The sequence below is a fragment of the Athene cunicularia genome (genome assembly GCF_003259725.1).
Source record: "Athene cunicularia isolate RWA chromosome 4 unlocalized genomic scaffold, athCun1 chr4_part2, whole genome shotgun sequence".
In the NCBI taxonomy this organism is placed as follows: Eukaryota; Metazoa; Chordata; class Aves; order Strigiformes; family Strigidae; genus Athene; species Athene cunicularia.
Genome location: NW_020799099.1, coordinates 29,372,301 through 29,387,383, shown reverse-complemented (window position 1 = coordinate 29,387,383; position 15,083 = coordinate 29,372,301). Strand labels below are relative to the sequence as shown.

General features: G+C 36.8%; 1 protein-coding gene across 1 annotated transcript in view; it reads left to right on the top strand.

Moving 5' to 3' along the window:
- Positions 1-5,456: 5,456 nt before the first annotated feature.
- The window catches only part of MARCH1 (membrane associated ring-CH-type finger 1), a 174,104-nt gene continuing 164,477 nt past the window's right edge, over positions 5,457-15,083 (top strand). Inside the window, exon 1 of the mRNA XM_026847505.1 lies at positions 5,457-5,507. The gene's annotated coding sequence lies outside the window, so the exon portion shown is untranslated. The remainder of the gene's footprint in view (positions 5,508-15,083) is intronic.

Here is a 15,083-nt window from a genome sequence, read left to right as displayed (position 1 = left end):
ATTTTTCTCTTACATATATTTCTCTGATCATTGTAAACATGAAGAAGAAAAAATTAGATGGGCTATTAATGATTTGTAGGTGATGATATGTAGTTGGAAGTTGTCACATAGTAAGTAGTCATTGTGGGCTTTTCATTCCAGATCTTACTTTCCAGCATAGTTTAACCTTATTCTTTAAAACTTGTACTGTGCACAATTTGTTTTGCTACATGTAACATAACGAATTTGAAATTTTGATCAAGTAAAGACTACCAGTGGATTGACATGTTTTTTTATAACATAGATCTCTCACTTCTGCCTCAGATGATTTAAATGTAATTGTCTCCAAAACTTAAATTATAAAACAAATAAAACAAATCAATCCACTAGTTAGGGGGTTTTATTCATGGGTATTTGCTTCAATCATGTGGGTTTTTTGGTTTGATGAAATGCTCCATTTATTTATTATTTACTTAAGTACTGCAGAAAAATATGCTGCTTGAAATTCAGGAGTGGATCGGTTAGAAGCACTTCAACAGAAGACCGGGACTATATGATATTTCATGTTGCCATGGGAAACTGCTTTGCAAGAACATTTGCAGAGCAGATGGACAAAGATAAATAAAACACATACAGGTATTGAATTGAGATTGTGTAATGTCCTGTGAAACAACAGGAAAACATGAATTCAAATCCATGTAGCATAGTTGTTTGATTTGTCCCTTTTTAATGGGTACACTGATAGATTAATTTTTCAGAACACATTTCTTTATAGCAAACTTGTTTTGTCTTCCTTTAAATGGGATAGTTTATTTTTGTGGTATTTTATCCTATGCCATTGATAAACAACTGTCTGATATGAATAGTTCAGTAGTGAAGGCTTCCTATAGATTTTTTCAGTTTCAACAAATCAAAGAAAATGTGAGGTTTATCTGTCTCATCTTCATGGTTATGCAAAATTAATAATATCCTAACTTTACACTGTAATCTCCTACCTTCTGGGCTAGCTTTCAAAGTTACATCTAAGTACACAAACACTATGGAATGGAAAGTCTTTGTATTTCAGACATTACAATTTTGTTAGCTTCACATGTTCTTGACTATTGAGAGCTCTTCTGTAACCTGATACACTAGCTTTTTTTTCCCTTGTTTTATAAAAGGAAAAAAAAACAAAAAACGTATTTAAGAACTAGAATGTCTTTCTAGTCATATGTTTGCCACAGAAGTTTGTTTCCTTAGCAACATGAACACAAAAGATACCCATGTATCTATAAACATGCAACCTGCCTTTGTAAGGGTACATATGTTCAGAAATCCACTGTATATTTAACATGTGTTCTTGTCAGTGAATAAAATAAGCATGTGCTGTTTAATTGTTTCCTAAGGAAATAGGTAGGTGGAGAATTTGAAATACAATTTGTAGTCCCATCTTTTCACAAACTCAGATTCAAACTTGTGAAAATAAAAAGCTTCTGGGAAAATAAAAGCTTAATTTCCTGTCTTGAAGACATTGGATTTCAACTGCTAATGGATTTTTTTCTTCCTAAGAAATATATTGACTGTAAAACATTTCTTTGGACTTTTTATTTACAATCTATCCGTGCTTCTTTTTTTTCCTGAGTTATAAAACTTACTCCATGGGTTGATTTCTCCACATGCAGTGGAGCAGTTCTTTGGGTCATGCTGTCATAAAGCCATGAATTCCCACATAACTATTGGTGTGAAATGCCATGAAATACCATACCACTGAATACCATACAGTTGATTCAGATTTTTAGAGTGCATGCTAACAATTTTTTTTTTGAGTGGTCAATGTTTTAGTTTTAAGTATATATTTCCATTATGAAAGAAAATACCTTTAATGTATTCTTTGTTAATCCATTTTAAATATCACATGTGAATATCTGCCTGAAGTTGTGTATTTATGTAAATTTTACTTTTTCAAGGAAAGCTAGAAGTAGTAGAAGCAGGAATTATTAAGGAATATTTCATGGTTTCTACAATGAATTGGATCAGAATATCTGAATTTCTTCCATTGCTTTTAATATAGGGTTATAAAGTCCTGCCACTAGTATCAGAGAGGCTAGAAGACACGTTGGTGTTCATTAGGGTCAGGGTTACTATATGTTGCTAACTTTCAGCTATAACCTTTTCATTCTTTTTACACTAGCTAAAGCACAACAAGGTTGATTGTATTTTTTCACACATTGTGAAGATGAGATTTAATGGGTGATTAATTTAACCTATTTTCAATTTATTTTAACAGAACCGAGTTAAATAAAACAGTTTACAGAATGACAAAACTTTTGAAGTTGAAAGGGACCTCTGTAGATTGTCCAAGCCCCTGGTCAAAGCAGGGTCACCTAGAGCACATTGCCCAGGACTATGTCTAGTTGGGTTTTGAATATCTCCAAGAATGGAGACTCTGCAACCATCTTGGGCAATCTGTACTATTTGTTGATCACCCTCACAAGGAAAAAAAAAAAGTTTAAACGGGATGTCTTGTATTTAATTTATGCTCATTGCATGTTGTCCTTTTACTGGATGCTACTGAGAATAGTCTGGTTTTGCCTTACTCTGCCCCTCATCGGGTTTTTATAAACATGGGTAGGATCCCTCTGAGCCTTCTCTTCTCAAGGGCCCCATCTCTCTTAGCCTCTTCTCATACAAAAGATGCTCCAGCCCTTTAATTACTTTCATGACCTTTTGCTGGACTTGCTCCGGTAAACTTATGATTCTCTTGTACTAGGGAGCCCAGGACTGGTCCCAGCATTCAGGATGGCTGACCAGTTCTGAGTAGAGAGAAGGTTCACCTCCCTCAATCTGCTGGTGATAGTCTTCCGAATGCAGCCCAGGTTGTTGTTGGCCTTCTTTGCTGTGAGGACACATTTCTGGCTCACAGCCAACTTGTTGTCTCTTGCATGCTATTTTGCCAATGTGCATGGCACTATTCCTGCCAGGTGCAGGACTTCATATTTCCCTTTGCTGAACTTCATGAGGTTACTGTTGGCCCATTTCTTCCCCTGTCAAGGTCCCTCTGAATGGGAACCCAACCCTCTGGTGTATCAACTACTTAGTTTTGTATTATCTGTAATAGATAATATTATCTCTTAACTTGCATTCTGCCTATCGTGCAAGTTACTGATGAGTTGAACAGTATTGGCTCTTGTATTAACACCTGAGGTTGTGCCTTTGATGATTGGCCTCCAGCTGGACTTGGTGCTGCTGATCTACAAGGTTTTGAGCCTAGCAGTTCAGCCAGTTTTCTGTTCACCTCAGTCTCCATTTATCTATTTCGTGTTTCCTCAGTTTTATCAGGGAGGAGACAATGGGAGACAGAAATGGAAGCATTATTAAAGTCAAGTTAAGCAGTGTTCAGTATTTTCTCCTTGTCCGTTGGACCAGCCTTCTCATTGTGAAAGGCTATCAGGTTGGTCAGGCATAATTTCCCCTTTTTATATCCATGCTCATCACATCCAAACACCTTCTTGTCCTTCTTGTGTTTGGCTGTAGTTTTCAGGATTATTTTCTCAATTCCCTTTCTAGGGATTGAGGTAAGGCTGTGACTGACCCGCAGTTTCCTGGATCCTCCTTGGCCTTTTTGAAAGTAGGGGCAATGTTTACTTTCTTCCAGTTCTCAGAATTTGCTCCTCACCTCGATCACTATGCTCTTTCATGATCTTTCAATGACTGAGTCATCTCACAGTGACATCAGCCAGCTCCCTCAGTACATGTGGGTGCATTTCATTATGGCCCATGGATCTGTGTGTGTCCAGTTTGTATAAATGTTTCCTGACCTGATCCTTACCCATTGAGGGGGAATCTACCTTACTCCAGGCTTTCTGACTGATCTCAGGGACCTGGGATTGCTGAGGGATGGCTTTATCAGTAAAGAGTGAGATGAAGACGACATTCAGTGTATTTGCCTTCCTTATACCCTCTGTGACAGATTGCCATTAGCATTCAGCAGCAGGCGACCATATTCTGTAGTCCTCCTTGTGCTGCAGATACACCATTAGGAACATCTGTTCCCCTTCATGTTTGTGTGAGTTACCCTACACATGTCTTTTGTGATCCCAGTGAGGTCCAACTGCATGCAGACCTCTTAATTCCTCCTGTTCCCTATGCTGTGTGCATTAGCATACAGGCTCTGGAGAGGTACAAAAGCATGCTGATTTCCCACAAAATGTAGGAGAGCTTTCCCCAGAATTCTGTCTGGTAGGCATTTCCCTATGTATGTGGACACAGTTGGGGTGGGGACCCCTACAGCCCTGTTTTTTTGCTTATAAGGTTTCTCTTATTCACATGGCCCTATACTCTTCGATTTCCAATCTGGTCTTTCTCATCCTCACTTGATTGTTGATCATCCTCTCCTGCCCCTGTTATTCCTAGTCTGAGTCTCTCATTACTGAATTGGCCATCCTGTTGGCAAAAATGTTTTTTCCCCACTTAAATGAATACCATCTCTGCAAAACAATCTTCTATCCTTTTAGAGCATCCCATTATCATATGAAAACTATAACCCCGTTGCCCACACCAACTGCACAGTAAATTGTTGACTTGTGGGATCTGTTTACTCCTCCTCACACCACCTTTCTGTAAGGATTAGGGAGAAAACTGCCTGAGTTCTCCTGCCCTTGACACCCCTCACACACCGCTGTATCATACCCACAGCAATGCAGTCAGTGCTTGATGCCCCTGGCATCGTCATTGGTGCCAGTGTGGAAGAGCAGCAGAGGGTCATAGTCTACAGTAGTCTTTCCAGAATGTGCTGATCTGAGCCCTCGGCAAGCATCAACCCTCCCTGGGGAACAGGTCAGGGTGGCAGCTGGGGGGCCGCAGCAGGGAGTTGCCCACTGCAAACACTCACCTGCAAACACGTTCCTGTGCAGCTCAGGTTTAGCTGCTTTGGGCCCTTTGCTGGACAGAGCTTGTATTTGTTGCCCTCATAAGACAACTATTTTAGTTAAATGTTTAATGTGTTTTACTCTTTGTTTTGCAAGCAGATGTGTGTAAAAAACGTTGCTAGTGAACAAATTACGTGTTTTGACATTTTTTTTTATTCTTGAACAGTATTCTGCTAATGCCGTACGGGTTAGCTGGCAACAAAAAAGTTTTTTTTCACTAGTGTGGCTGATAGAGGGAAAATCACATATGGTTTTCCTGTGCTCAGGAAGATCAAGGATTAATCTTTAATTTATCTCAAATTAGTCTGAAAGTCTACGGAAAGATGAATGAGAACCAGTATCTGGTACAGGATTTGATAAAAGTTAGTTAAGACTATCTTTCAGTCCAGAAGTGTTGTTTTACCATCATGTGGATGACACCAGCATTAAAAATTTTACCAAAGCTTGCTTCATAACATGACTTAAGTCTATTAAGTTTAGGTATACAGTATTTCAACATGATATAACTGGCTTCACCTGTGTCTTGTTTCTGTTTGTTCTAGGAAATGAACCCAGGAAGTAATGTGAAGGGCCATATGAAGCTCTGTCATAGCAGAAAATTGCTAAAAGATTGTTTTACCTGTAAGTTCTTCTCTTCTGTTATTTACTGTTAGATTATATTCATACTACTGGAAAAAAAGGTTTTATTTTGGCATTTTGACTTACAGCTTGATGGTGATGAAAACCCTGCCACATGCCTTATCTTTAATGTCTGCTATTATTAACTTGATATATTTTAGTGAAGAGCAAATATTTTTCCTCTTTTATTAAGGTTTTGAATCTAAGGAGCAAGATTTTCATGTTGTGTCATTATAGGTTATGCATCTGCTGTGATGGTTGGTAAAAGTGAATCAAAGAAAATGTCCAAACCTGTATGAGAGTATGAAACTTTTCCACTGAAAATTTCTTTTAGCAAAGATTGCCTGTGCAGGTGCCTGTTATGTCTCAGACCTCTTATGGATTGGTCATCTTTTTCTAGAGTTATTAAATTATATGATAGTGCCCTTTTCAGTCATGCCACTTATGGCAAAGAATTTTCTACAAGCTGTACTGAAATAATTTAATTTTACGTACATTGCATGACAAACTACACTTGGAATTTAAACTGTTGTTTTCATCTTGAGTCTGTCTACATCAAAATGTTTATGCAAGTGAGAGAGATGGAGTTGTCCTCCTTAGCAATACTTCAAGAAAAATATTAGAAGATCCATTTTACACAAAAAACCAAAAGCATTAGATGTTTTTTTTTGGCAGGTTCATGTAACTGGTGGCAAAGCTGAGAACAGGATTCAGAAGTTCTTAGTCCCAATCAAGATTTATAATTTGTAAATAAACTATAAGATAGGGAAGAGAAAAGCTTCTTACCTATGTATCATATATAAATATGCCTAAAAATATATCTTGAAGGAGATTGGGAATTTACAAGCTAGAATTTAACCAGTATTTTAATTTTCTCCCTTGTATATGTAATTATCATAGCTTAACTAAACACCATCTAGTTAGCAAGTTCCTGAAAACTAGTAAGAGAGAAAGTGCTAATGAAGAGGGTTTCAAAACTAATAGTAGCTGTTTAATCCTTTAAAAGTAACTATTTCTGAATTTTTTCCTTATCTAGCACTCTATTTTAAAGTAGCAACAACTCTATACCCGGGCATTGTAGGTAATTTAGTTTGACGTAACCCAATACTAAATTAAAATTTTAAAGTGCTGGTCTTACGCAATTCAAGCTCTTTATGAACTGTCAGAAAATATTTTTATATTTATTTCCATTTTTTTCCCAAGTACTTCTCTTTCTTAGTATTTCTTAACTACTCTGATATAACTTGAGAGATGTTAAAACAAATACGAAGTGCAGATACAAGAAAATCCATTTGAAATCAGAATCTCAGTTTTGCACCTTATGTTGTAAAGTAAAAACTCAACATTGTTTTCTTCATTCTACTTCATGCAGTACTGGTGGAACTTCAGCAATTGCCCTGTGTATTAAAGTAACTCAGATGCTGAAGCTTTTCCTTTAGTTTAATCAAAGAATATGGGGGGGATATTCCAGAATATTTCAAGGAGACTTTTATGATTAGGCAAGGAACAGAGAAGAAAAACTGCTACTCTGATTATGCTGCCCTAAGAACTGAATTTTTCAAATTTTCAGTATTATTTGGTGGGCTTAATTACTTAGCACTAGTCAGGCGAGTGGATTTCCAATATCATAACAGTAGCCTTAAACTCAGACTGAAAAGAGGTAAGATTGATTTAAACTGGCTAATTTATTTCTACTTTGTTTTCTCTTTCAGTAGTTCTGTTCATCTTTTCATGTCTCTGAGAAATGGAAGTATTTCACATGTGTATATATATGTGTGTTATATCAGTTATAAATATTTATTCATTGAAGATACAAAGTACAGACCTGACTTGAAAAAATCTTAGGTGAGAATATGGAGAAAAGTCTGTGACAGGATACAAAAGTTGAGCCATGTTGCACGTTGAGCACTATAAACATTTGTAGACAACAAATGCATTATTTGGAGTCCTGCAGATATGCTGAATTCTATCTGATTTTACTAGTGTGACTGCATCTGAGGACAAAATAACAGAAAATATGCATGTTTTTTCTGATCTAAAATGTCTGTTTCTATATAGTTGCAGACACTTCTGAAGCCTGGTTAGAGAATGGGCAATATGTGAGCATGGAGGCATATTTTCTTCCTTGGCCTAAGAACTGATCCCGTGCCTAGTCCCCCCAAAGTGTGCAGTGATCTGGTGTGTGTTACGAGCAAATGTTCACATACATGTGATACTAATGGAGTATAGACATTAATAAATTATATCAAAGCTACCATAGTTCTAAATTTCATTGCCATCATTTTTCTTATTATACAAAGCATTCTTCTCTAGGTATAACTTCAGTTTTGCAGAAGCATTGAAGATACTTCTGCACTTGATGTAAAAATCCTTCATGGGGTACCACTCTTATATGGAGTAGCAGGTTGCTTTGAAGCCCAGGAATTTGAGAAGTACAATGGGCTAAAAAAACCTGCCTATACTCATTAAAGGGATTCACATGGGCGAAGAAACTGTCTTCTTTTTTAGGAATTACGGGCATCAGCTATCCTCCAGAAGACTAATAGCCTGTCACTGGTCCTTACCACCAGTGGACATCTTTAATCTGCACTCGAGGTGTTTATGCTGTCTGATGCCCTAGCAAGAGTGAGCAGAGGCTCCACTCTGTCCCTTTGCTAATACATTGACTTTGAACTCTTTTCAGCATCTGGATCGTATGCAGTGACATTTCAGAAAGAAGGATGCACTTCTGCCTCTGGTATATCTGTATTGAAATGCTGTTAGGACCATAATTTCTTTATAAATTATTTGTGCAGTTCTGACTAGAGGCATTTTCAAATGCTAAGTATATTGTTGACAATTTCTGCAGACAATTCTTACGGGATAATCTGAACAGGAAGGAGCTTGTAAGCACTTTTAAGGTAAACATAGTAGCAGTTTTAAAAGACTGACATCAGTCAATACAGATTTCTTTTAAGCATTGGACGTATTGTTTTGGAAGGGTGCTTCAGAGAAAAATACTGAGAAGAGGAGGAGAAAAGATTCTTGAGACTGTTGATTTAATAAGGGCCTAATAAAAGAATTAGTAAGGTAATTTCTGTTTGGAATAACTTATGACTGGTACTATATACAGCTCAGAATAAATATCCCTTATTTAACCAATTAAATCCTGCTTGGAGAACTGTAGACAAGCAATTCTGGTTCTATTTTCTTTGAATTCTCTTTTGATTTGGTTGTCAATAAGTTAATGAAGCTATGGCAACACTCTATCTTCACAGATGGCTGGACTGGCTTATTTCAAGTCCTCCTATGCACCTCTATATTTAGTGCTTAATCTATTCACTTCTTGTTAAAGAACTGGGGGACAGTATCACAGAGGCATGTTGCAGAGAAGCATATATGCAGCTTCCTGCTGAAGGCTGCAATTGGCTGTATAATTCACATATTCAACCATCATATTGGTATAAACAGAAAAGACAACATGGGGAGGAAGAAGGATATATTATTATTATTATTATTATTATTATTATTATTATTATTATTATTATTATTTATTTATTTATTTATTTTATTTCTGAGTGCAGATTGCTACGAGAGAGAAATCTAATATTTTTAAACCACGAGATAGTTCCAATATATTTGCCTCAAGTCTTTTTGCCAGAAATAATTCCATGCAGTTAATGGTGATATTGATTAAAGTATTTCTGTTATACTGTGGTAGTATTCCAAATAAATCAATCAGTATTGTAAAACTGGTTGTCATGATACACAGACAAATAACTATATAACTTACTAAGGTTTGTAGACCATGGTGGCAATTACTTATGATCAGTTTTGTAATTTTTTTCAAAGGTAGTTTGCATGTATTATTTCTATTAACGTTAGCTGGTGAACAAATAAGAAAACAGAAGTCTTTTCTACCTCTTTTTCCCCACAGCTGATTTGTTCTGTGTTCAGCTAATCAACATGAAAATAACACTTCTGTACTGTACTTGTAAAAGATCAAAATTTCAGGTATTTTAATATGTTCTATGTAGAATAAGTAGTAGAACAAAGTCCACTTCTATATGTTTATAGAAGCACAATTTCTAAATATGATAGCCATTCATTTTGACAGAAATTTAAGAGCATGAATGGTCTGTTTACATAGACAAAATGGTAAATTTATTCCTTTTTATGAAAGACATGTTTGCTGATGCACAGTGACAAGAGTTATCATTTTCTCTGAATACTTCCCTTGCTGGATCTCTGGAGCACTTAGCTTTTTCCCCTGTTCTTCTCATGCCCTCTGAAAAAAGGTTTGAAATACCTTCTTTTGATTCCACTGAGAATACAGGTTTGAGTCACTTATTTGGAGATCCTGATGAGAGTCCAGTGCAAGTAAGGCAAAAGGTGAGGCTAACCCAGTTGAAAAACAGAAAACACACTAGCAAGATCCATAGTAAGAGTTTAAATGATATGCATATACACTGGTGAAGAGTAGCAGATATTTTTTTTTGGTTGTAGATGGTTTCAAGACCCTAAAACCACATTAAGAGTGTCTTGCACAGCTCTCATTAAGGTTTCAGTGACCACTGGAGATGAATCTTCCCACTGCTCTCCCCATGCCTTTCTTTTGTCTTTCTGAGATAAACTGAGCCTTGAACTTTAATCTCATATGTTGCCTGGCATATGTTTTTGTGTTGTCTTCAGTGAATATGTTCAGGGGAATACAAGTTTTAATTGTAGCATTTTTACACACTGCAAGCATCTTCCTGATCATAAGCTAGTACAAAGCTACCTTGCAGCGTAAGGAGAGAAGAATTATTGTAAAGGTATTTAATTTTTTGCTTCATTACTTATTATGTAAATCTTTTTTTTTTTTTTTAAAAAAAAAGGATATACTGAGGAATATAAATTGATATATCTGAACTGATGACAAAGAAATACAACAGCTGTCCCTGGTGTTGCTTGTTAATTTACTTTGCTGAGGTATAATTTCATGCCTTGTTAAAACCTGACAGACAACTGTGATTTGCTGAAGGTGAAATAAGGGGACAGGCATCATGAAACATCTGTGTTTTAAATAATATATGATAAGTAATTTCCAACAGTAGTATTGAAAACAGTGGTCAGGAAAAAAATATCCTATAAAGTTAAATGTGATGACACGGGAAAGAGTATCAATACAACTAAACCTAAATGTTTTATCCTTTGGAATCAGTATGCAGGCAGTGTTTTGCTTTAGATATAAACTCCCTAAGTCTCAGGTAGTGTCAGAATGCACGTATAGATATCAAAACGGTGCTAGTGAACATGTGCACATCATTCATAAGCCAGCAGCCATGGTGAATACAAGGAAAGCTGGAGAACTGTATGAGCTGCTTAGAAATTAAGAGGTCGATAGCTCATTATGGAATAAGCAATGCCAAATTTGAAAAAGGGCTGGTGAAAAAAAGGAAATAAAAGACACACAAAGAAAGAAGTGATTACAACAAATTCTCAGGAACTGAAAATAAGGTACTCTATTTTGCTGATGAAAAAAAATTTTAAAGTCCAGTGGGAGAGAAGGAAGCGAATGGTACAAACAGTGAGTACCTCTAACAAATAGTGTTTATTTTTTATTTTTGATTGGTCTAATGTTTTTCAGATTCAGTAGAAGACAACTTCTTAGTTTATTTTCAGTGTTGTGAAAATATACATTAATTAAGTCTATAATTCTTTTTTTAACATTAGTAATAAGCTCCTGGTTAATTATCTGTTGGTTTACAGAACGTGTGGGTGGCAATTATAAATGCTTTGATTCCCTCATTTACTATGGTGTAGTTGTAGTATATGCTTCCAAATTATGTAACAAAATCTGGCTTCACAGCCTTCCTCAGACTGAGCTTGCCTCTCTCCCTCTTGATGTGACTATCTTGACTCTGCTATAGAAGTAGCTTGGAAGGGAAGGAATGAATACTGTTATGTGGCCTGTCATTTATATTTCACCTGCTTATTACACTCATTGGCTGTTGTGCCGCAATTAATCCACTGGCAGGAAAGGATACCTGGGATTAAGAGTTGAGGAAAATTGTTTTTACCAAGTCTGTTTTCACATAGTTGTTTATCCTGCAAACAAGATTTAATGCACTTTAAAGCAAGAGTCATAATGGTCTTAGAAAAATTGCAAAGAGAATTCTCTTTAGCTTAATTCACACCACTTAAGAGGTACAGAAATTTGGGGTGACATACAGTATTATTATGCTGTACATCTCCATCTCATACTACCTGTCTTCAGGAAAAAAAACCTGTTATTTCAGCTTCCCAACGGTTCAGCTCCTGCATTTGCACAGTGTGGGGGGATTGTATTGTTGTAGAGACGCAAGAGGCGCAGCAGAACCTCCAGAATCCTCACCCAAGGACGTTATCTTTGTGGAGTTGCGCGAGGAACTTGTTTTGACCCATCGAAAGCAGAACACTCCTGAGAAACTTCATATTGGTAGAGGAGTGACTTACAGTTTCTTTCTTAGTGTTACTTAGAAGTTGATGTGTCACTAAGTGCTGTGTGTCCCTCCTCTGGAGACAGGTTTAAGGGTGACTGTCTCGGGAAATGGCATTCTGCAGGGTCATTCTTGCTATTGTCTATTGATACATTCTGGAGGACTATAGTAATCGTGGCCCTTCATGCCTCCACAAAACTAGAGAGGATAATAATGAGTATTAATGTAACGAACCAAAGACAGCAGTGTTTTTGTGGGCTGATTCATGTGAGACTGCTCTATGGATTCTCTGGTTTTAATGCCACTTTCCAGTTTCCTGGAAAAAACGTGTAAGTTCTTGGCTCTAAACTTAGTAAATGGGAGAGACAAATTCATACTTCTGTGATTATTTTGATTGCAGTTTGATTGTTGTAGTCTATTTCAGATAAACCTACAGTGCATGAATCATGAGAAATTACTAGCTAGAATACAGCGTTACAATGTCAAGAGGTGCTTTTGCGCCACAAATAACTAGTTCTCCATTAATGTCAGGTGGCTGTAAATTGGTTTTGTTTTTTTTTTTTAATCATGTGTGCATTGTAAGACCATTCATTGCCTTTCTACTATGCAGTAATCTCTGATAAGTTGCTTGTATTTTTAGATTTTGTATGAATTATGTACTTCTCAGGCTTTTATATATCCTTTTCATGTAGTTCTTGCTTTCTGAATAGTTTCGAAGTGACCGTGACTGTAAGCAGAAGGTTTATTTAAGCAGTAAGTAAACTAAAGAACAACATCAGAAATTACTGTCAAACTGACAGGAGGGCAGTGGGAACACTGATAGATTTCCTGTGTAAGTGAGCAAAACTTGTCTGTGCTGCTCTCTGCAGCTTTCTGTTAACTAGGAGCTAGTAAGTATTAGCAGCCTGTGGGGTTTTTTTCTTGACTAGCCTGGCGTGTGTGTGTATATGTGTGTGTATATATATATATATGTAGCATATATTATACAGAGCTGTGTAGAAGATCTTGAGAAAACAAGGTTTAATGCATTGTTGCCACCTCCTAGTTACGAGCATTGTATAGCTGTTAGTGGTGCAGTCCTGGCCCTTTCAGGTTCAATTATCTGTTAGTGGTAAAATTGGAAAAATATTACTGAGAGGTGGTGATTGTGTGTTTAAATAGCTAAAATAAATACTTATAACTATAAACTGTAGTTTAAATATGACTAGCAGGTACAGCTTGCAACATTCCTTGGCCATCTTGCCCTCTAGTTGGGGACACGGGCTGGAGTACAGCTGTGTGCTTCCTGCCTGCACACGAGGGTTCCCTGCCTGCACACGAGGGTTCCCTGCCAAGGCATCTAGCACAGATGTAGATAAGAGAGAAATGGTGGGTCTTATGAAGGCTTTTATGAAGGGACAGCTGGGGACTGATATTAAGTCCTGTAGTGTGCAAATGACCTATATCCTTTCAACTCTCACCTGGAATGCTTAGGGTTCTGAGGGCTAACTCAGTTTTTGGAATAAGCACCACTGAATGTTTAAGCTACAGTGACATGAATCCTTATCTGTCCATGTGCTCTATCTCAATAGAAAGATCTGATTTCACTGCAACTTGGACAAGATCATGTAGACTGCCTTTATAAACCATGGGGAGACAAACACATCCTATACACAGTTTCAGATATTTAAGGTTCAGAAGTAGCACACCGTACTTGTGGGTGGTGCCTAGTGTCTTCTGAGCAGCTGAACTGGGCTCCAGGACTAGCTAGATGACACAAATGCATCTGTATGAATTTGGAAGGTACTATTCCTGGAATGTTTTGCAGCATTCATTCAAGAATTCCTGCTAAAGTGAAAACTTCCACTGATAAACTTTCTGTGTAAAATGTCTAGAAAGTTAATTCCTGAGGGTAAGTTATCACTAACTGGTGTTAATTTCACTGAGTATGAGATTTGTCCAGACATCTGGCTTAATAGAGGAGAGTAGCTGCTTTGGAGTGTAGACTCCACACACTTTATGTGGCTAAGGTTAGATGGTGTATACACCTTTCCACTCTTTCCCCAGTGTATATCAGTCAAAGAAAGAGGATTGCAACCACTTCCGTTTTGAAGTGAATTTGGCTTCCATTTTTAAATTATTTGTTGAAATGGTGACAGTAGGACATGCTAAAGTCGTAGGTTAAATTATCTATTATGACTCAGTTTGGCTTAATTGATATTAGAGGGCAGGAAGATCCTGAAATGATCTTCACAGCCTCAGTTTCTAGCTGCTCCCATCAGGAGTGTATTGTTGTTTCACCAGATATGAGTGCCTGGCTTCCATCTACTTGAACACCCCTGAGAAGAAAGAATAGCTGAGTCTTCTCTGATATGGAGAAGGAGCACAGCTGTGACACTTGAAGGTTAGAGTTTAAGGGATGCTGTAAAGTGCCTCTGCCCTCATGTATACTGACGTGGCAGTGGAAGTATGTGTGCTCTACTGGAACTGTTTTTGTGTAAGATACTTTAATGAAGACGTTTCCTGAGAGGTGACAAAATGTAACTGGATTGGTCACAAAGTAAAGCTGAGGTTCAGTTCTTAAGATAACAGTAATAAAAGTGAAAGCAAATTTTTCTGACCCTAGACTAACCAAGATTTTTGTTTTGGAAGTGATTGTATTTTCTTTTAAATTATGTGTTTGACATTTTTCTTCTTAAGCAAATCACGAGCTGTTTAAAGGGAACTAAATAGACAAAATAGAGAAGACCTGTGCATAAGCAGAATTATCATGAGAGAAACAGATATAAAAGGAAGCCATTATTTTTATTTTCCTGGAAGATTTCTCTAATTTTCAAAATTTTTTAATAGTCCCCATAACGCAATTTTTCAAAGCTGTCACGATGAGTAGTAATTTTGTTATATCTGAGGTCAATTTAAGTACAGGTGCAATAATACTAATATTATTATAAAGTGGAATGATGCTATGTTAAACACTTTGAAGCAGGCAGATGTGAACCTGTCTGGAGAGATGTATTTATAATCAATGATAATTAAAAATTATTTTATTAGCTCTTAGAAATCTCATCTGAGACCAAAATTTGGATTTTTGCTAATGTATCCTAGAAACTCTTCTTTCAACAAAATGTCTAGTTGTCTTCTGATTCTTAATGTTGTTGTG